The 21,953-nt window shown below is 47.3% G+C and overlaps 1 long non-coding RNA gene across 1 annotated transcript; it reads left to right on the top strand.

Moving 5' to 3' along the window:
• The first annotated feature begins 23 nt into the window (after positions 1-23).
• Positions 24-20,027, top strand: LOC108352364 (uncharacterized). The gene is given in 7 exon segments (NR_190640.1): positions 24-222; positions 925-1,014; positions 14,446-14,631; positions 16,662-16,798; positions 16,880-16,962; positions 18,007-18,138; positions 18,891-20,027. It is a non-coding gene; the product is annotated as an uncharacterized LOC108352364 (long non-coding RNA).
• The last annotated feature ends 1,926 nt before the right edge of the window (positions 20,028-21,953 follow it).

Genomic DNA, 21,953 nt, shown 5'->3' with positions numbered 1-21,953 from the left:
CCCCGCTAGTTTACAACGCCTGCGTGCAGGGCCCGCCCCTCGCTGCCAAGCGCCGGATAAACCCGAGCCTCACAACTCGCATCCCTTGTGGAGTTCTGTACAGGGACTGAGCACCGAATCACACATATCAGAATAACCCTCTAAGCGAGTAAACTTCCAACGTCAAGACCAGAGTTGGCCAGGGTCCTAGGACTTACTCCACATTTCGATCCACCTCCCTAGGTGAGGAAGCTCTCCCACCTGCTGAGCCCCTTCTCTGGGTTCAGGTTGCCGGTAGAGCCAAGCCCCATGCTACTCCGCAGCAGTTACCCTCCTTGATCTCCCCCGCCCCAACGCAACTACAACTGAATAACGTCCAGCTCCCTCCCCACCACGGCGTCGGCGTCGTGTGGGGTCTGCAAATGTTCAGCACAGTAAGAGGAAGACAGGGGTCTGGCCAAGTGGCTTTGGACAATCTCTAAACCTCAGTGCGGTGGCAGAAATCACCTTGTACAATAGGCAAGAGAGGCCAGCCTTCCAGGTGTGTTCTGTGAATTAATTGGCAGAAATTACAAAGCTATTGTTTGGTAGTGCCCCATAAGAAGACAGTAGCCATCACCAGAAGACAGCTTGCAGCTCTACAACAGGAGTGCCCTATAGCCCCTCTGATGTCAGTGACAGCCTCAGAGCACCTGACAGGACTTGGACATTCTTTTTTTTTTTTTTTTTTTTTTGGTTCTTTTTTTCGGAGCTGGGGACCGAACCCAGGGCCTTGGGCTTCCTGACTTGGACATTCTTAAGGAACTCCAGCATCGACTCTCCAAGAGCACTCCGTGCTTCTCACCAGCGCGGGCACCATCAGGGTGCCTGGGTCAGCTCCGGTATCAAATCTCGAGTCCACTTATGCTTAGCTCTGAGGAGTCTTTCTCTTTCTGTTCTTCTCAGATTGAAAACAAAAATAGCAGCTAGGCTTGGTGACCCATGCCTGTAATCCTGGCACTTGAGAGGATCGAAAGATTGGAGACCATGTATATGGTATGTATACATGTATGTATATGTAGTTCTCATATATGTATGTGTGGCAATACATAAGTGGTGAGGTGTTGACTTGTTCACAGCGAGACAATAGCCCAGTAAAGTCAAGCCAGGCAAAACCAAGGCAGGCACGTTCCTCCCAGGACTTTATATATTTAATCTATGCATATTTAATACAGTTAGTATGCATATGTAGTAAAAAAGCATACAACTATGATTATATATGATGGTGATAGAGTGATATAAATAGACTACTAAAAATCTGTATGTTCATACACACCAATGTTCGAGTTTATGGGTGATTACTTGAATCTTAGGATGCAGTCTTCATGACTCGCTCAGATGAGGACAAAGTGGTGGGCAACATTCCAGATGTATAGGGACACTTGGAACACTGTGGTTTTAATCAACTTCCTGGGCCTCCTGATGGCCAGCATCATCGGAAGGTGCTCCTTCTGTTTAGGGCATCCCCCATCTCCTCACACTCACTTCCTGGACTTAAGCAAGTCAGTGCTCCTCATCATGAGACACTTCTACAAAAGCCTAGAGAAAAGCGAGCAGACCAAGAGACCTGGGCGGTTCTGTAATACCAGTCTCACCCCCTCCCCCCACCATAAGCACCAGCATGCAGTTGGCCTTTGGTGCTAAGGTTAGGTGGTGCAGCAATGCGTTCTACATCCCAGTTACACGGCTGAGCGAGGGCTGGACCTCAGCGAGCAAAACCATGACATGGAGCAGCTTTCTAAAGATGCCATGAAGAGGAAGCAGCAGGGAAGACAGAGGAAGAGGCATTTCCCAGTGATTCTGAAAGGCCTGGGGCACCTGACACTAAACCAGACAAAGACAGCTCGAGAGAAACAGAGCTCCCAGCCAATGATATTCCATATTTGGGTCGATTCGGGAACTCCTCAGCAAAATGCTAGCAAAGCAGGACCAGAGAGACCTGCTGCAGAGCATGATGGGAAGAGAGAACTGACTACAGTAAGTTGTCCTCTGACCTCTACAACATGTGTACTGTGGCATGTGCACACACACACACACACACACACACACACACACACACACTAAGAAGTCATTTTCAAGATTTTATTTTTATTTATTTATTTTAATCATGTGTGTATGTGCGGGCAAGAGGCATGGGCAAGAGAATACAGCACCCACACCTGCCACAAGAGGGCGTCTGATCCGCTGGAGCTGGAATTACAGGCATCTGATGCGGGTGGTGGGAACTGAATGTGGGCCCTGTATAAGAGCAGCATGAACTCTTAACTACTGAACAGCCGTCTCTCCAGACCCTAGTTTATTTATTTTTATTTTATGTACATTGGTATTTTGTCTGCAGGTATGTCTGTATTGGATTTCCAGAAGCAGGACTTACAGACACTTGTGAGTTGCCATGTGAGTGAGTACTGGGAATCAAATGCAGGTTTTCTGGGAGAGCAGCTACTGAGCAGTCTCTAACCACTGAGTGGTCTCTAACCTCTGAGCAGTCTCTAATAACTGAGCAGTCTCTAACCACTGAGTGGTCTCTAACCACTGAGCGGCCTCTAACCACTGAGCAGTCTCTAACAACAGAGCAGTCTCTAACCACTGAGCAGTCTCTAACCACTGAGCAGTATCTCTAGCCCTAAATTTTTTTTTTTTTTTTTTTGGTTCTTTTTTTTCGGAGCTGGGGACCGATAGCCCTAAATTTTTTTAAAGAAACACACACACACACATACACACACACGATTTATCCCAAGAATGCAAAGTTGATTCGACATATAAAAAGCACTCTATGTAATATACCATACTAATAAAATATATAATCAAACCCGCAAAATCTCTCAATTGACATGGGAAAAATATTCAACAAGTCCAGTATTGGTTTGAATGAGAATCCGCCCCCCCCCACTCAGATACTTGAATGCTTCATCATTATTTAAGACGGATTAAAAGGTTTAGGAGGTATGGCCTTGTTGAAGGTATGTCCCTGAGCAAGGGCTTGGGGGTTTCAACCGCTCAGGCTGTCTCTGCCCGTGGATCAGAATGCAGCTCTCGGCTATGTTCCTGTACCATGCACGCCACCATGTTTCCTCTGAAACTGTAGCCGGCCACCAAGCAAGTGTTTTCTTTGTAACACAAGAGCTTCCTTGGTCATGCTGCTTTTTCACAGCAACAACAGTGACTAAGACTAAGTCTTTAACCATATATAAAAAAATCTACAGCTACTGTACTAGATGTCAAAAGACTGACTGTCTCCGCCCGATATTAGTAATAGCATACGGATGTTGATTAACAACACTTGTCTGAAGGATATGGGGGGCTCCAGCCAAGATAAGGAGGCAAAAAACCTCTATAAAGACCCAAGGAATCTATAATTTCGGAGAAAGCTGTAGAGCCGGGTGTGGTGGCCACACCTTTAGTCCAGCACTCTGGAGGCAGAGACAAGCAGACCTCTGAGTCTGAGGCTAGTCTGGTCTACAGAGCAAGTTCCAGGACAGGCAGAACTCCACATAAAGAAACCCTGACTCAAAAACAAAATCAAAAACAGAAAAGCGTTAAAACTTAAAAGTTCAGCAAAGATTAATACACAACAATCAATTTTATTTCTGTACATTAATAATGGACTAGCATGGAATTGGAATTAGGGAAACAATTCTGTTCATATAATGTAAAATAAGATGCTGAGAATATATTTTAGTTAATGTTTTTATTGTGTGTATACATGCACATGCCATGGCAGGCATATGGAGGCTAGAGAACTTTGGAAAGTCAGCTCTTGCTGTCACCATGTGGAGGCCGAGTACACGTGGTTGTACACAATTGCAATCCAGCACTCCGGACTTCAAGGTCATCCTACACAATGAGTTCAAGGCCAGCCTGGTTACATAAGATCCTTTCTCAGCTAACCAGAAAGAAAGGAAGAAAGAAAGAAAGAAACAAAATATCTTGCACATCAGTACACATTTTTAAAGATTTAAAACACCTCCTAAAATGGAAATATATACAATGTTTATAGCCTGGAACTTTACTTTTCCTTTTTAGTGAGGCAGGATGGAACCCAGGATCTCCTGCATGGTTCTGCAGCTGCAGCTGCACCAGCAGCCGAGCTGCAAGGCTTTGCATTGCTGAGGTGCAACACCCCAGACTGCTATGCATACTCCGTGCAGTTCTTGTAAAGCCCAAACTGTCCATTTTACACAATTGTCAGGCAGTAGGGGTTGGGGATTTAGCTCAGTGGTAGAGCGCTTGCCTAGCAAGCGCAAGGCCCTGGGTTCGGTCCTCAGCTACGGAAAAGAACAAAACAAAACAAAACAAAACCTAAGCGTAGACACAATTGTCAGGCAGATGCCAAAGTTAATATAACATGACAAGGGACACAGAATAGACAAAACCCTCTTGGGAAATAACAGAATTGGAGAATTCACAATTCCTCGTTTCCGTGAGTCAGATAATGCAGCTCAGTGGAAGAGTGCTTGCCAAACACAAGCAAGGCCTTGGGTTTGATCCCAGAACAAAAACCAGAAAACAATTTCTAATTTCCTTCCTTCCTTCCTTCCTTCCTTCCTTCCTTCCTTCCTTCCTTCCTTCCTCCCTTCCTCCCTCCCTCCCTCCCTTCCTCCCTCCCTCCCTCCCTCTTTTAGTATGTGTATGGGGAAAGGGGTTGTAGACAGAATCTCACTCTGTAGTCCAGGCTGACATGAAACGTAGTCAGGCTGGCCTCGAAGCCATGGCGATCTGCCTGCCTCAGATTGTGAGTTGCCATTTAGGCACTGGGAACTGAACCTAGAACCTCGGCAAAAGCAGCAAGTTCTCTTAACCTCAGAGCCATCTCTGCACCTGCAGTTCCTGTCATTTACTTATGTATTTATAGACAGGCTCTCACAGTTTAGCCCTGGTTAGCCTGGAACTTGTTCTATAGAACAGGTCAGCCTCAAACTCAGGTGATCTGCCTGCATTCTGAGTGCTGGAATTAAAGGTAGGCACCACCACACCTGGCCTAACTTCCCAATTTTCATTTTTTTTTTACATGTCCATAGGCTTATTCAGAATACCCCAAGCTGTAAGCAGTCCAAATACTAAGAACAAGAGAACACATTTGTACAGTACACTACTTATTAAAAACTACTACTAGTTTTCATTTTATTTTTAGAAAGATTTATATATGTTATGTTTGTGTGTATATACGTATGTGCACACATGCATGTCTGCAGAGGACAGCAGAGGGCATTGAATCTTCTGGAACTGGGGTTACAGATGGCCATGAGTCACCACATGGGTGCTGGGAACCAAATCTCAGTCCTCTGAAAACACTTACGTGTTCTTAACCACTGATCCAGCTCTCTAGCCCCTACGTTCCTGATTTTTAAACTGACTTCAAACTAACAATAATTAGGGTGAGTATTAACATGTGGGTAGGCATAGACTTTAACTGACTGGAATTAAGAATCTAGAAATCAGGTGGACCCGGTAGTATACGTGTGACTTTAATCTTAGCACTAGGGAGGCAGAGGCAGGGGGATCTCTGAGTTTGAGGCCAGCCTGGTCTACAGGGTGAGTTCCAGGAGAGCCAGAGCTGCATAGAGAAACCCTGTCTCAAAAAAAAAAATCAGAATTCAATCCTTAGATTTAGGATCATTTGGTTTTTAAAAACAGATTTTAATAATGAAAGAATTTTTAAGTTCATAGCAATATTGAACAGAAACTACAGTGAGTTCCCAAAATGCCCTGCTCCCAAGTATATAGCTTTTTTTTTTTTTTTTTTTTTTTACTGCTGATATCAGGCACCAAAAAGACACACTTCTTACAACAAACCAATTACCCCCATGGACACTGTCGTCCCCAGTCCACTGTTTATATTAGGGTCCCCGCAATGCTGCGCATCCCAGCAGTTCCAGCAGATGTGTTTGCATGCATAACTACAGCATCACATAGAATACTTTCTGTCTAAAAACCTGCCTGGTTCGTCTAGTCGTCTCCTGCTTCTCCCTAAAGTCCCTGGGAAGCACTCAACTTTCATTATCTTCATAACTTGTCTCTTTTTTCTTTTTCCCCTTCCCTTCCCTTCCCTTCCCTTCCCTTCCCTCCCTCCCTCTGTCCACCTGCCTCTGCCTCCTAAGTACTGTGATTAAAGGCATGTGCCACCACTGTCTGGCAACACAAACATTTTTTAAAGAAAAATAATTATACAATAGGAAGTCTTTTTAGATTAGTTTTCCTGGCTTAATAATAACACATTTATGATGCTTCTGTGTCCCTGTGATTTGAGAGTTCATCTATTTGGTCACTTGCTGAAAGGTTGCCTTCTTTGGTGGCTTCCAAAGTTTTAGAAGTTATGAGTAATAATTATTATTTTTTTTTTTTTTGGAGCTAAGGACCGAACCCAGGGCCTTGCGTTTGCTAGGCAAGCGCTCTACCACTGAGCTAAATCCCCAACCCGAGTAATGCTTTTATAAATATTTCTGAAAGGGGTTTTGCCATTGCTTTATTAAATAGAAGCTTTTGTGCCACTCACCATGGAGAAAGAAAGTATAAAGACTTAGCATGTGGCCTATGCCTTAGCTGCCAGCACTTGGGGGGCAGAGTAGGCAAAACTCTGTGAGTTTGAGGCTGGCCCGGTCTACATAGTGAGTTCTAGAACAAGCAGGGTTACATAGTGAGACCCTGTCTCAAAAAAGAAGAGAGAAAGGGGGGGAGGGAGAAAGAGGGAAGAAGGGAGGAAGGAAGGAAAGAAAAGGAAAGGAAGGGAAGGGAAGGGGAGGGAAGGGAAGGGAAAGGAAAGGAAAGGAAGGGAAAGGAAGGGAAGGGAAGGGAAGGGAAGGGAAGGGAAGGGAAAGGAAAAGAAGGGAAAGGAAAGGAAAGGAAGTTCTGATGGGGAAAAAGCCAGCACACGAGAGGCCCTGTGTTCTAGTCCCCCCCCCCTCCCGGCCTACAGAGAACAACTTCAACAATTAAGGCTGTCTTCATGCTTCCTTTACAACTGAAGATGGACTTGAACTCCTGATTCTCCTGCCTCTACCTCCTAAGTGAAACAATGTAAGTTAAAAACCATTAAAAGAAGGGGCTGGAGACATGGCCCAGTGGCTGAAAGCTCTCGCTGCTCCTGCGAAGAACCATGTTGGGTTTCTAGCGCCTGTCAGGAAGCACACAACTGCCTATAATTCTATAATTCCAGAAGCAGGGGATCCAACACCTGCTTCTGTCCTCCGAGGACACACACACACACACACACACACACACACACACACACACACTACATTTTAAGAAATTTAAGATGATTGTGATGATTTGCATATGCTTGGCCCAGGGAGTGGCGCTATCAGAAGGTGTGGCCTTGTTGGAGGAGTGTGTCACTGTGGGGTGGGCTTGGAGACCCTCCTCCTACCTGCCTGAGGATGCTCAGTCTGTTCCTGGTTTCCTTCAGATGAAGATGTAGAACTCAGCTCCTGGGGCTGGGGATTTAGCTCAGTGGTAGAGCACTTACCTAGGAAGCGCAAGGCCCTGGGTTTGGTCCCCAGCTCCGAAAAAAAAGAACCAAAAAAAAAAAAAAAAAAAAAAAAAAAGAACTCAGCTCCTTCTGCACCAGGCCTGCCTGGATGTTGCCATGCTCCCCGCCTTGATGATAATGGACCAAACCTCTAAACCTGTAAGCCAGCTCTAATTAAATGTCCTTTATAAAATTTGCATTGCTCATGGTGTCTGTTCACAGCAGTAAAGCCCTAACTAAGACAATGATCAAAGAGAGATGTTCGGTAGAATGCTTGCCTAGTGTGGAGGAGGCCTTGGGTTCAATCCTCACCACAGCATAAATTGGGCATGTCAGTGCATGTCTATGGTCACAGCACATGGGAGTTAAGGGCAAGAAGATCAGAACTTCGAAGTTATCCTGACTACGTAGTGAGCAAAGGGAATGTCAGGGGAGCCTGAAATACACGAGATTATCTCAAAAACAAAGCCCACTGCAGGTGAGATGGCTCACTGGGAACAAGCACTGCCCCACAGCCTTGACAGTCTGAATTTGATACCGAGATCCCACAGTGGAGAGAGGAGCAGTCACCACATAATTCAGTTGCTTCTCCACAACTTCCTATTCTTTATCAAACAGAGTAAGTAAGCTGTTCTTTGCTGCCTTCGTTTGCCTGAAAGGGTTCCTACAGCACGCAGATTGGTATCTTATGCCTTTTTCCTAATAATCTGTCTTACGTTGATTTAAGTCTCAGGCCAGGCTCTGACTCTCAGAGGGTGAAAGGAGGACTTCCTCATTCCTTCATTTTCTGGTGAGGATGATGGAACCCCCCATTTTCTCTGGGGATGAGATCCTAAGAGAATGAGCCAGAGCTGGAAGAAGGCCAAAGTCAAGCCTGATGGAGTCTGTCTTGTCTGATCCAGAGATGAGTAAAATGGCCCCTTGTAACAATCAGCCCTTTAAAGTTTTGGTGTTGTGAGTGTCGTTCTGAGTATTTCTGGCTCACAATCTACAGGCTGCAGCCTGTACCCAGTGTTTTTCTTACCTCTATTTTGTGTGGTTTACCAGAAGAGAAAAGGATAAGATTCTCCTGGCTCGTTTCAGATCTTGAAGCCTTGACTTTGTGGCCGGTTTTGAAGTTCTGTTATTCATTGGCTGGTCCAAGGCAAGAACCCACTGGAATCTGACACAAAGTGTCTCTTTGTTCCAAGATGCCAATTCTTTGAGGACCTTTTCGTAATTATCTCGGTCTTTCGTGCCTTATTAAGAAAGTTCTTGCTTACTTCCATAGGATATCTGTTTCCTGTTTTTGGTGTTTTGTCTTTTGGTTTTCTTCCAAACAGGATCTCCTGTATCTTAGGCTGGTCTTGAACTATCTGAGCAAGGCCTTGAACTCTTGACCCTATTGCCTTGACCTACATAGCAAGTTCTAAGCAGCCAGAAACTATATAGTGAGACCCTATTTCATAACAAACAAAGGGGGGTTGGGGATTTAGCTCAGTGGTAGAGCGCTTGCCTAGCAAGCTCAAGGCCCTGGCTTCGGTTCTCAGCTCTGAAAACAAACAAACAAACAAACAAACAAACAAACAAACAAACAAAGGGACTTACATATATCTTATCTCCATGACCGGTGATGCAGTAACAGGAATGTTATGACAAAAGTCCTCCTCCAGCATCCCACAGGCTCATCTGCTCTCTGCCCAAATACCAACTACAGAGACGAGGGATGTCGCAGAGAGAGAGGTGACTTAATCACTGCTTGTTGGAAAGAGGAAAAGACAAAAGGGTTCTGGTTGATGGGGGACAGGAGGAGCCAATGTGAGCTTCTTTACATGCTATGTTGTGAGAGCACATGTGGACTCCATAGTACAGTTATCTGCACAGCGTAGGCAGTCAGGAACACCACACTATCAACGGTATGTGTATCCTGAGTTACCCTTTATCCTGGATGCAGGAACGTTAGACTCAGAGTCCTTCCCAAACCTGGTACACTCAAAACCCTCTGCTAAACAGCCTCCTGCTCCTCTCTGTCTAGCTGCATTATCCACAAACATTGAGATGATTAAATCTGGCTACGCAAGATGGTACACACCTTTAATTCCAGCACTCAGGACGCAGAGGCAAGCAGATTGAGTTCAAAGCCTGCCTGCTCTACCTAGCAAGTTCCAAGCCAGACAGGGCTATAGAGTAAGATGTTGTCTCAAAACAAAACAAAACAAAACAAAAAACAAAACCAACCAAACAAACAAAACAGAGAGGGCTGGAGAGATGGCTCAGTGGTTAAGAGCTCTGACTTCCAGAGGTCCTGAGTTCAAATCCCAGCAACCACATGGTGGCTCACAACCATCTGTTGTGAGCCTAGCCTTTAACGGCTGAGCCATCTCTCCAGCCCGGCTCACAACCATCTGTAATGGGATCTGATGCCCTCTTCTGGTGTGTCTGAAGACAGCTACAGTGTGCTCACATACATAAAATAAATAAATAATTCTTTTTTTAAAAGAGAGAAGCAATGAGGTAAAAGGGCTATAGGTATACTCTTGGGGCTATTTTATTGGGTTCTTATATCTACTACCCTTCCAATCCTTATTACACCATAATCCCTTCCAACCCCCAACACTAGAAGTAAAAGAAGGTTTATCTATCTTGTTGATTTTCTCAAAGAACCATCTTTTGGTTCTGTTGATTCTTTGTATAGTCCTTTTTGATTCTACTTGGTTGATTTCAGCTCTGAGTTTGATTATTTCCTGCCTTCTACTCCTCCTGGGTGTATTTGCTTCTTTTTGTTCTAGATCTTTTAGGTGTGCTGTCAAGCTGCTGATATACGCTCTCTCCTCTTTCTTTCTGCAGGCACTCAGAGCTGTGAGTTTTCCTCTTAGCACAGCTTTCATTCTGTCCCATAAGTTTGGGTATGTTGTACCTTCATTTTCGTTAAATTCTAAGAAGTCTTTAATTTCTTTCTTTATTTCTTCCTTGACCAGGTTATCATTGAGTAGAGCATTGTTCAACTTCCACGTATATGTGGACATTCTTCCGTTATTGTTATTGAAGACCAGCTTTAGCCCGTGGTGGTCTGATAGGACGCATGGGATTATTTCTATCTTTCTGTATCTGTTGAGGCCTGTTTTGTGACCAATTATATGGTCAATTTTGGAGAAAGTACCATGAGGTGGTGAGAAGAAGGTATATCCTTTTGTTTTAGGATAGAATGTTCTATAAATATCTGTTAAATCCATTTGGTTCATAACTTCTCTTAGTCTGTCTATGTCTCTGTTTAATTTCTGTTTCCATGATCTGTTCATTGATGAGAGTGAGGTGTTGAAATCTCCTACTATTACCGTGTGAGGTGCAATGTGTGTTTTGAGCTTTAGTAAGGTTTCTTTTATGTATGTAGATGCCCTTGTATTTGGAGCATAGATATTTAGGATTGAGAGTTCATCTTGGTGGATTTTTCCTTTGATGAATATGAAGTATCCTTCCTTATCTTTTTTGATGACTTTTAGTTGAAAATCGATTTTATTCTATATTAGAATGGCTACTCCAGCTTGCTTCTTCAGACCATTTGATTAGAAAGTGGTTTTCCAGCCTTTTACTCTGAGGTAGTATCTGTCTTTGTCTCTGAGGTATGTTTCCTGTAGGCAGCAAAATGTTGGGTCCTCATTACGTATCCAGTTTGTTAATCTGTGTCTTTTTATTGGGGAATTGAGTCCATAGATGTAGACCTATTTAAGCTATTTCCTGTTGATTATGATTGTCTGTTTCCTGGGGCAGGTCCATTCTTTTTGTCAGAATATCCAGCAATACAGAAAAAACAGAAAAACAGCAAATGCAGTGCAGCAGGGGGAGCAGCAGCAGCAGGGGGAGCAGCAGCAGCAGGGGGAGCAGCAGCAGGGGGAGCAGCAGCAGCAGAGGGAGCAGCAGCGGGGGTGGGGGTGGGAGCAGCAGCAGGGGGAGCAGCAGCGGGGGTGGGGGTGGGAGCAGCAGCAGGGGGAGCAGCAGCGGGGGTGGGGGTGGGAGCAGCAGCAGGGGGAGCAGCAGCAGCAGGGGGAGCAGCAGCAGGGGGAGCAGCAGCGGGGGTGGGGGTGGGAGCAGCAGCAGGGGGAGCAGCAGCGGGGGTGGGGGTGGGAGCAGCAGCAGGGGGAGCAGCAGCGGGGGTGGGGGTGGGAGCAGCAGCAGGGGGAGCAGCAGGGGGAGCAGCAGCAGGGGGAGCAGCAGCAGCAGGGGGAGCAGCAGCAGCAGGGGGAGCAGCAGCAGCAGGGGGAGCAGCAGCAGCAGGGGGAGCAGCAGCGGGGGTGGGGGTGGGAGCAGCAGCAGAGGGAGCAGCAGCAGCAGGGGGAGCAGCAGCAGGGGGAACAGCAGCAGCAGGGGGAGCAGCAGCGGGGTGGGGGTGGGAGCAGCAGCAGCAGGGGGAGCAGCAGCAGGGGAAGCAGCAGCAGCAGGGGGAGCAGCAGCAGCAGGGGGAGCAGCAGCAGGGGGAGCAGCAGCAGCAGGGGGAGCAGCAGCAGCAGGGGGAGCAGCAGCAGCAGGGGGAGCAGCAGCAGGGGGAGCAGCAGCAGGGGGAGCAGCAGCAGCAGGGGGAGCAGCAGCGGGGGTGGGGGGTGGGGGGGTGGGAGCAGCAGCTGTCACAGGCCCTCTAGGGCACTTTCTCTCCAGAATTCCAAACATAAACTGTCTGCGGCTGGTAAAAGTCACACTCCTCCTAGAGCACAAGACAAATCATAGTTAGTGGCTGTGGACAATCTGAAGCAGCCCCATGTCTCACACCTGGGCATAAAACAAAAACATATTCCCATAACATAGCTAGGTTTTTGAAAAAACCAAAATTCTCACTCCAGGGGAAAGTGAAATCTAAGAGACAAGCCTACCCTTTGGACCACCTTCATTAACATTCCCTGTGTAATCTGATAGCTGCAGAGTGCTCATAAGAAACATTAAATCGGGCTGGAGAGATGGCTCAGTGGTTAAGAGCACTGACTGCTCTTCCAGAGGTCCTGAGTTCAAATCCCAGCAACCACATGGTGGCTCACAGTCATCTGTAATGAGATCTGATGCCCTCTTCTGGTGTGTCTGAGGACAGTGACAGTGTACTCAAATATAATAAATAAATCTTTAAAAAAAAAAAGAAACATTAAATCCCAGTCTTCTGCGTCAAACTTGGTAAAATGGTAATTAAGACTTTTGTTTCTGAAGAGTAGTTCAGGTTTTTTCCTCTTCCCCTCCTTGATACAAATACTTGAATCGACCTACTTTTGTTTACATTAACCCCCACCCCCAATGAACTTGTTGGCCTGGAGTGACACCTCCCCCTTTCCTTTCCTTTGGGCTGATTTTTAAAAACTAACCAATCACTTAGGACCTTTAGGCAGGCAGCCCCCAGTTGATGAGATCACCAGGTGCTTGGTTAGAATGAAAACCAAGTATCTTCCCGGGTGCCTGCTGTTCTGCATCTATGAGCAGTGGTCTTGATCTAGAGCGAAGTTTATCCATGTCCATATGGTCAGGGATAGCAGCACAGACTGAGGACAGGTTGCATCCTCAAGTGTTCTTCTTAGTAAGTAAGCAGATGACAAAATGTCCTCAGGCTGCTTCTGATGGATCACTTGGGAGCTGACCTGTGACACACCCACCTATTCCCTCCCCTTCTCCCCCCCGACCCCCGCCACCCAGAATGTTATAGTTTTACAGCATGAAAACCATAAACGTGTACCAGTTACAGCCGCAATTTTTTTTATCCATCAGAATCATTTGTTCTTTTGTGGTTAGGAACAATCATTATGTTTTGAGGAAGACAAGAAGAATAAGGAGGAAATTGACCAACCATCTGGAGAGCTTGCCTAGAGCCTGGGAACTTGAATTTAATTTTACCTTATGATCAAAATGGAGTCCAAAAACAAAATGGCGGTACTTAGACTAAGTCTCATTTGTTTGATCCTGACACCTGTGTAGGTGGACCTGATTCCTCAGTCTTCTCAAGTCTATATGCTCTAGCCTTTCCCCAGAACAAGGCCATGTACAATTAGGGCAAAGTGCATGTAGCTGGCTGAGAGGAGGGTCTAGGCACTCAGTGAGGGTGTGTGTGTGTGGGGGGGGTTGGGGTGTGTGTGTGATGTGTTTGTGTGTGGGGGTATGTGTGTGTGTGTGTGTGTGTGTGTGTGTGTGTGTATGTGTGTGGGTGTGTGGGTTGGGGTGTGGGTGTGGGGGTGTGTGGTCTAGGGTTGTGGGTGTGTAGGTTAGGGGGTGTGGGTTTGGGGGTGGGGCTGTGGGGGTGGAGAGATGAGGGGATGGGGTGGAATGTAGGGGTGAGGATATGGGGATGGGGGTGTGGGAGTGGGGATGGGGCTGTGGGGGTTGGGGTATAGGTTGGGGTGTGTGGGTTTGGGAGTGGAGCTGTGGGGGGTATGGGTCAGGTGGGGGAATGGGGGTGGGATGTAGGGGTGGGGGTGTAGAGGTGGGGATATGGGGGTGTGGGGGTGATGGGGTGGGGTAGAAATATGGGGATGGGGTGTAGGAGCAGGAGTGTGGATGCAGGGGTGGGGGAATGGGGTGGGATGTAGGGGTGAGGATATGGGGATGGAGGTGTGGGGGTGTGGGGATGTGGTAGGAGTGTAGGGGTGCAGGGGTGGGGGTGGGGTGTCGGAGGACGCTCCCCAGCCACCTTCAGTTGGAGAAAGAGAGCTCCATTTTTGACCCAGATATTGGTGGAAGCTAACAGGTTCTTCCCAGATGGCAGAGCCTGCCCCAGGGATAGGCCACTGTCTCTGCACTCCTTTCAGTTGGAGTCCAGAGAACACCACTTTGACAGGGGCTTTGGTGGAGAGTGGTGGGGTGTTCCTGATTGGCAGAGTCCATTTTTGGATTAGGTTGCCATTTCTTTCCTGGCTCCTGTAGGCTTTTTTTTTTCTATTTTGTAATTTTGTATTTTGTACTTTTGTATTTCTGTGCTTGTGTTTGTTTTATTCGTTCTTTTTTATTCTTTTCTTGTGAAGTACTATAGGGCGGACCACCAGCTCCATCACACTGGACCTAGTGCAGTCACACTTCAAGGACTTTAGACACCTGACTGAGAATTTGGGCTTAACCCTACTGTCTACTTGGTTAAAGGTATTGTGTATGGAAATCCTGGGCACCGTGACCAAGTTCCATACATACATCACTGTCTGGCAACACTGGTGGTGAGTCCCCCCCCCCAATCTGGCTAAGACCCTCATACCCCCTACCCCAGTGATCTTACAGGTTAAGAAGCTGTAGCCATCAAAGAATCATAAGCCAGAAATCCTACCTGTCTCAGCTCCAGTAGAAGACTTCTTTCCACATCCTTATTACTCTGTCCTGGTATAGATCCCTCCCTTGCAAATGGATCCCGGCCCTGGGGAAGCAGGAGAGAACACAGCTAGCCCTCCTCACGCGGGAGCCCACACAGCAAGATCCACCACAATTGTGCTGCCCTTGTGGGTGGCTAGCCCTACCCTACCCCGTCCTCATGGGCGAGTAGATGGTACAGGACACACATCCCCTTTTCTGAACTATACAACTGGAAGATGCAGAATCCCGCATTTTCAAAGAAACCTTCTGTCCTCATAGACACATTAGACTCTGTAATGGCTACTCATGAACCCAGTGAGGATGACTGCCAACAGCTCTTGCAGGTGCTCTTCATGACTGCGAAATAAGAACAGGCAACAGAGACAGCCCAGAAACTTCTTCTGTGTGCAAAGGCTAGCCCACCACTGTACAAGCCAACACTCATGCAGCTTTTCCCATGGTCCGTCCTCACTAGGATCCCACCAACCCTTTGGGTGAGGAGAGGCAAAAGTCTATTGCCAGATTCTTATGAGGGGTCTCTGTGAGGCCCCTGGGAGGCAAACCAATTTGTCTAAGATAGGACAAGTTATGCAAGGTTAGGAGGAGACTCCAGGGCTATTTCTCAAGAGGTTGCTGGAAGTCTGCCACACCTATATGCCTCTGAACCCAGAGGCAAGGGAAAACCAATCTGCTGTGAACCGGGTATTTGTCAACCAGGTAGTGTAAGACATCCACAGAAAACTCCGGTGGCTGGAAGGATTTGAAGGTAGGTGCATGGCTGAGCTCCTAGCTCTAGCCAAAAAAGTCTTTAACAACAGGAAGGCGCTGGAGGACAGGCAGACAAGGGAATCTGTGAAGGTATTGCTAGCAGATATTGGAAGAGAGGGATCTGATGCCCAAGAGTTGAAGAATATAGCATATGGAGAAGGAGTGAGGAAGCAGACCCTTCCCAGAAAAGATGGACGATCTCATCTGGAGGGGAGGCCCCGTCTCCGGAAGGATAGGTATGCATACTATAGACAAACAGGCCACTGGAAGAAAGAATGCTCAAGAGACGTAAAAGGCAGAATCAAAGGTGTTGGAGATAAAAGAACTGCGTGACTGAGGGTGTTGGGGTTCACATCCCTTCCATGAGCCCTGGGAACCCTAAAGGCAGAGGGAAAGCCAATAGATTTCCTGGTAGATACTGGGGCATAACATTCAATCCTGAAACAATCCCATAAAAAATCATGGGTCCAAGGGGCTACTGGGACTGATCAATATTCATGGCCTACCCAAACAAAAGTAGATCTAGGAACAGGATGTGTAACTTGCTCTTTTATGGTGACCCCAGGCTGCCCATATCTGCTCTTAGGCAGAGACCTCCTAATCAAAGAGGGGCACAGATCCATTTCAGTCCTGAGAGAGTACAGGTACTAAACAAAAATGGCCCCATACATGTACTGACTGTGACATTAGAAGACTATAAACTGTATACGCACTTCACCTAGACATTAATACCTAGAGAGGTTATGGGAAGTAATCCCAGGGCTATGGGCTGAGAAGAATCCCTCAGGGCTGCCTAGACATCTTGTCTTGGTGCACTAAAGGTCAATGCCAACCCAGCCAGAGTCTGCCAATATTTCATGCCTAGGGAGGCAATATTGGGAATAGAACCACACATAATTCGACTCTGGGAGCAGGGGATACTGGTCCCTTGCCAGTTGGCCTGGAACACACCCCTCTGGCCAGTAAGAAAACCCCACTCCAATGACTACCAGCCCATAGGAGACTTAAGGGAAGTCAACAAAGGCATAGAGGATATTCATCCCACCATCCCTGATCCTTACACCCTACTGAGCAGTCTGCTTCCTAAACAAGATGTCTGTACTGTATTGGACCTTAAGAGTGCCTTCTTCAGTGTGCCACAGCCCCGGCTAGTCAGCCTTGTTCGGTTTTGAATGGAGTGATTCAACGGGCATCTAATGTGGACGGGGCTGCCACAAGGATTCAAGGACTCCCCTACCATCCTTGATGAAGCATTCCATGAAGACCTGGGTGAGTACAGGCAAGCCCACCCCCCCCCAGTAACTCTCTTGCCGTGCATTAAAGACTTGCTCTTCGCTCCCCTACATGAAGATACTTGGCAACTGATGCCTTGCTCAGAGAGCTGGACCAGATGGGATATTGAGTGTCTGCAAAGAAAGCTCTGCCCAAAGGAGGTAACGTACCACCTCGGGTACATACTTGGGGGGAGGGTGGGGGTAACATCTACTATCCCAGGCTAGCAAAGAAATAATTCTCAACATTTCTATTCCCAAGACCTGGCATCAAATTCGTGAGTTCCTGGGTTCAGCAGGATTCACAGAGATTGCAAAGCCACTAGGGGGCAGGGCAGCACCTTAAAGTGGACTTCTGAGATGAACAAAGCTTTTCAAAGGCTCAAGGAAGCACTGCTGGGCACTTGCCCTGCCAGACACCTATACGCCTTTCCCCTCGTATGTAGATGAGAGCAAAGGTGTAGTCAAAGGGGTACAGACTCAGACCCTGGGTCCTTGGAAGAGGCCAGTGGCCTATCTGTCTAAGAAATTGGACTCTGTTGCATGAGGGTGGCCAGCTTGCCTAGTATTGTGGCAGCTGCCGTGTTGCTGGCCAAGGATGCAGATAAGATCACCATGAGACAAGAACTGACTCTAACCACCTCTCATGCCATCCAGGGAGTATTCAACGCCCGCCCTCCCACCCCAGACCTCTGGATATCTAACGTCTGGCTGGTACATTATCAGTCCCTGCTCCTGAACCTGCCCTGCGTTAAGTACCACCTTGCCTCCACCTTAATCCTGGCTACTCTGCTCCCGATCCTGGACCTGGACGTTATTCATGGCTGCTCAACAGTGCTGAGCCACATCCAGAACCCGAGACTAGACAGAGACAGACAGACATCCCCAGGGTGTATGCAGGAGTGATCTTCATCACGGATGGGAGCAGCTTTCATGCAAGGTGGAACCAGCATAGCAGTGGCGGCTCCCAATGCTATAATATTCAGTCCTTCCACCCGGGACTTAAGTTCAAAAAGCTGAATTAATTGCCCTGACTCGGGCCCTAAAACTGACAAAGGGCAAAATTGCTAACATCTACACGGACAGGACAGCCAACATGCCTTTGCTACAGCTCGTGTTTTCAGACTCATATATAAGGAAAGAAGACTGCTCGCAGCAGAGGGAAAGACTACCAAAAGTAAGGACAAGATTTTGTTTCTGTTATAGGCACAATGGCTGCCCCTCAATGCAGCCATCGTCCACTGCCCAGGACATCAAAAGGGCATGGATGAGAGGAAAGAGGAAACAGACTGATGCTGGCTGATAAGACTGCAAAAGAGGCTGCGCTAGACTCCTCAGGTAAAGCCATGATAGCTTTAGTCCCACCAGAGCTTCCCCCAACCCCACATTATAGCCCAGAGGACAAAAAGGATCAAATAAAATGTTAAGGACTCTATCTAAAAGAGGGATAGCTCCACGCCCCATGCTGTCATGGAATCCTCCACTCATTCGCTAATCAGCTTATACATCAGATTCACCAGAATACCCACTGGGGCCACAGGAAACTCAAAGTACTTCTAAGGACAGCCAAATATAAAATCTTTCACCTAGGACCCTTAGCAGGTGAGGTCATTTCCCACTGCCCAGCTTGCAAGGCAGTAAATCCCCTAAATACAAGACAAGGAAACCCAGGAACTAGGCTTCAAGGGCAAAAGCCAGGTGCAAACTGGGAAACAGGCTACACTGAAATCAAGTCAGGTCTGTATGGCTATAAATACCTCCTAATTCTTTTTTTTTTTTTTTCTTTTTTTCGGAGCTGGGGACCGAACCCAGGGCCTTGCGCTTGCTAGGCAAGCGCTCTACCACTGAGCTAAATCCCCAACCCCAATACCTCCTAATTCTTGCAGATACCTTTTCAGACCCAGTAGAAGCATTCCCCACCAAAAGGGAGACCACCCCTGTGGTAGCCAAGAAGCTGCTGGAGGGCATTAACCCCAGGTGTGCATGGACTGTCCTCACTGTTCGGGTCTGACAATGGACCCAAACATTGTGACAAAAAAATCTCTCAGGTTGGAGACATGATTTAATTACATTGTGTTTATTGTCCCCAGAGTTCGGGGCAAGTAGAAAGGATGACCTTAACCAAATTAACTTGTTGGAAGAGCCTACACACCGTGATCCTGACAACACCCACTGACATAAAAGTCGACAGGATAAAGGCTTGGATCCACCACTCCCACACCAAGCCTGCTGGACCAGAGACAACACAGCAGCTGAAACACCTCGGAGAATGGCTTCCAGACAACTGCACACCGGGGCCAGCTCTGGACTGTGGAGAGCTGTCACCACCCCTGAGGTCTATTCCAGCTAAGGGTCTGAAAGACTCTTGCCTCACACACATCCAGTTGTGCCCTAGACGACGGCGGGCCTTCATAGGTCTCCAAAGGGTTCCATCTATCTGCTCCTCAAACTTGGTTTGCTTAGAAGTCAGACTTCAGTGGACCCAAATGCTCACCAAGCTGTCACCACCGCACGGATACTTCGAGGCCCTGAAAGAACCTCACGAGACTTAGAGGGAGAGAGGTACAACTTTGACATTGACTGGTTCTGTGAGTACCACCTTTCCTGTTTTTTATCTAGACCTTTGGGTCCTGATCAGACATATATGGAAAGATCCAGGTTCGAGAGGTAAAACCTGTTCCTCATAACAGGAACTGCAAAGTGCTAGGCCAACTTTTGGGAAGGACTACCAAGAACAGCAACTTGCAAGCATTTATATGTGCCCAGAGACAAATGACTATGGGACTTGAGAACTTGGTTGGTATTGAGAACTTCTTTTGCAAAAAATGGGGCTGTGAGATCAATGCCCCATGGGTGTGTAATAATTGGGATCTTAGTGCTCCCTTCTCATTACTTCTGACAGCACCACGGAAGCAGGTACTGGTCTTCATGTTCTCACCTTGAGACACGATCTTTGCTTTGGAGTCCTGGTGGGCCTTGAACTCGTGATTGTTTTGCCTCAGCCTCTTCAGTGCCAGCGAATGACACATTACAGATGTGCATCTCCATACACCAGGGTACAGTAAGTTGTTTTTGTTTTTTATTGCTGTTGGGGTTTTTGGGGTTTTGTTTGTTGTCCGGATTTTGATATGGGATCTCAGAAAGTCCAGGTTGGTCTTGAACTCAGTACGTCATCAAGGACGACTGGCGAGTTGAATAAAAATTGCCCTACAGCCTCATATTTTGAAGGTTTGTTGCCAGTCTGAGGATTTGTTTGGGAAGGATTGGTGGGGACTGCTTGGAGGAGGTGTGTCTCTAGAGGTGGGCTTTGTGGCAGCCAAAGCCTGTGCCAGGCCTAGTCCTGCTTTCTCTGTCTCCATCTTGTGGATAGATGTTAGCTCTCAGCTATGGCTCCAGTGCTGGGTCTGCTGCCTCCATGCTTCCTGCTATGACAGTCATGGACTCATCTCTGAACCCTTACAGAAGCCCCCAAAACTTGATCCTTTATCCATTGCTTTGGTCATGGTGTCTTTTCACAGTAACAGAACAGTGACTAAGACACTTGCCTTAAACTCCAGAGCTTCTTGCTTCTAATTCCTGGGTGCTGGGATTGTAGGTGTGCACCTCCATGCCTGGCTTTGACACTGACTCTTTTTGTTTTCATTTCCTTCCTTCCTTCCTTCCTTCCTTCCTTCCTTCCTTCCTTCCTTCCTTCCTTCCTTCTTTCCTTCCTCCCTTCCTTCTTTCCTTCCTTCTTTCCTTCCTCCCTCCCTTCCTTCCTTCCTTCCTCCTTTCCTTCCTCCCTCCCTTCCTTCCTTCCTTCTTTCCTTCCTTCCTCCCTTCCTTCCTTCCTTCTTTCCTTCCTTCCTCCCTTCCTTCCTTCCTTCTTTCCTTCCTTCCTCCCTTCCTTCCTTCCTTCCTTCTTTCCTTCCTTCTTTCCTTCCTTCCTCCCTTCCTTCCTTCCTTCTTTCCTTCCTCCCTTCCTTCCTTCCTTCTTTCCTTCCTTCCTTCCTTCCTTCCTCCTTTCCTTCCTTCCTCCTTTCCTTCCTCCCTTCCTTCCTTCTTTCCTTCCTTCTTCCTTCCTTCCTCCCTCCCTTCCTTCCTTCCTTCTTTCCTTCCTCCCTTCTTTCCTTCCTCCCTTCCTTCCTTCCTTCTTTCCTTCCTCCCTTCCTTCCTTCTTTCCTTCCTCCCTTCCTTCCTTCCTCCCTCCCTTCCTTCCTTCCTTCTTTCCTTCCTCCCTCCCTTCCTTCCTTCTTTCCTTCCTTCCTCCCTTCCTTCCTTCCTTCCTTCTTTCCTTCCTTCCTCCCTCCCTCCCTTCCTTCCTTCTTTCCTTCCTCCCTCCCTTCCTTCTTTCCTTCCTTCCTCCCTTCCTCCCTTCCTTTCTTCCTCCTTTCCTTCCTTCCTCCTTTCCTTCCTCCCTTCCTTCCTTCTTTCCTTCCTTCCTCCCTTCCTTCCTTCCTTCTTTCCTTCCTTCCTTCCTTCCTTCCTTCCTCCTTTCCTTCCTTCCTCCCTTCCTTCCTTCCTTCTTTCCTTCCTCCCTTCTTTCCTTCCTCCCTTCCTTTTTTCCTTCTTTCCTTCCTGTTTTGTGCTGATGTTATTTGCTTGCTTGACTGATTAGCTGACCAACAGGATCTCTTTGTGAAATCTGGACAGTCTGGAACTTACACAAACCAACTTATCTTCAAACTTGTGGCGATCCTCCTGTGTCTGGAGGCTCCCACAGTCTGTGATTATAGGCCCATGTCACCAAGCTTATCTTGCCTGGCTTTGCTATACATTCTTTTTTTTTTTCTTTTTTCCTTTTTTTCGGAGCTGGGACTGAACCCAGGGCCTTGCACTTGCTAGGCAAGCGCTCTACCACTGAGCTAAATCCCCAACCCCTTTTGCCATACATTCTTAATGAAGATTTTTTTTTAATTTTTTATTATTATTATTATTTTTTATTAACTTGAGTATTTCTTATATACATTTCAAGTGTTATTCCCTTTCCCGGTTTCCGGGCAAACATCCCCCTCCCCCCTCCCCTTCCTTATGGGTGTCCCCCTCCCAACCCTCCCCCCATTGCCGCCCTCCCCCCAACAGTCTAGTTCACTGGGGGTTCAGTCTTAGCAGGACCCAGGGCTTCCCCTTCCACTGGTGCTCTTACTAGGATATTCATTGCTACCTATGGGGTC

This window comes from Rattus norvegicus, chromosome 11 (assembly GCF_021556685.1).
Source record: "Rattus norvegicus strain SHRSP/BbbUtx chromosome 11, alternate assembly SHRSP_T2T, whole genome shotgun sequence".
Lineage (NCBI taxonomy): Eukaryota > Metazoa > Chordata > Mammalia > Rodentia > Muridae > Rattus > Rattus norvegicus.
This window is presented reverse-complemented; position numbering and strand designations above follow the sequence as displayed.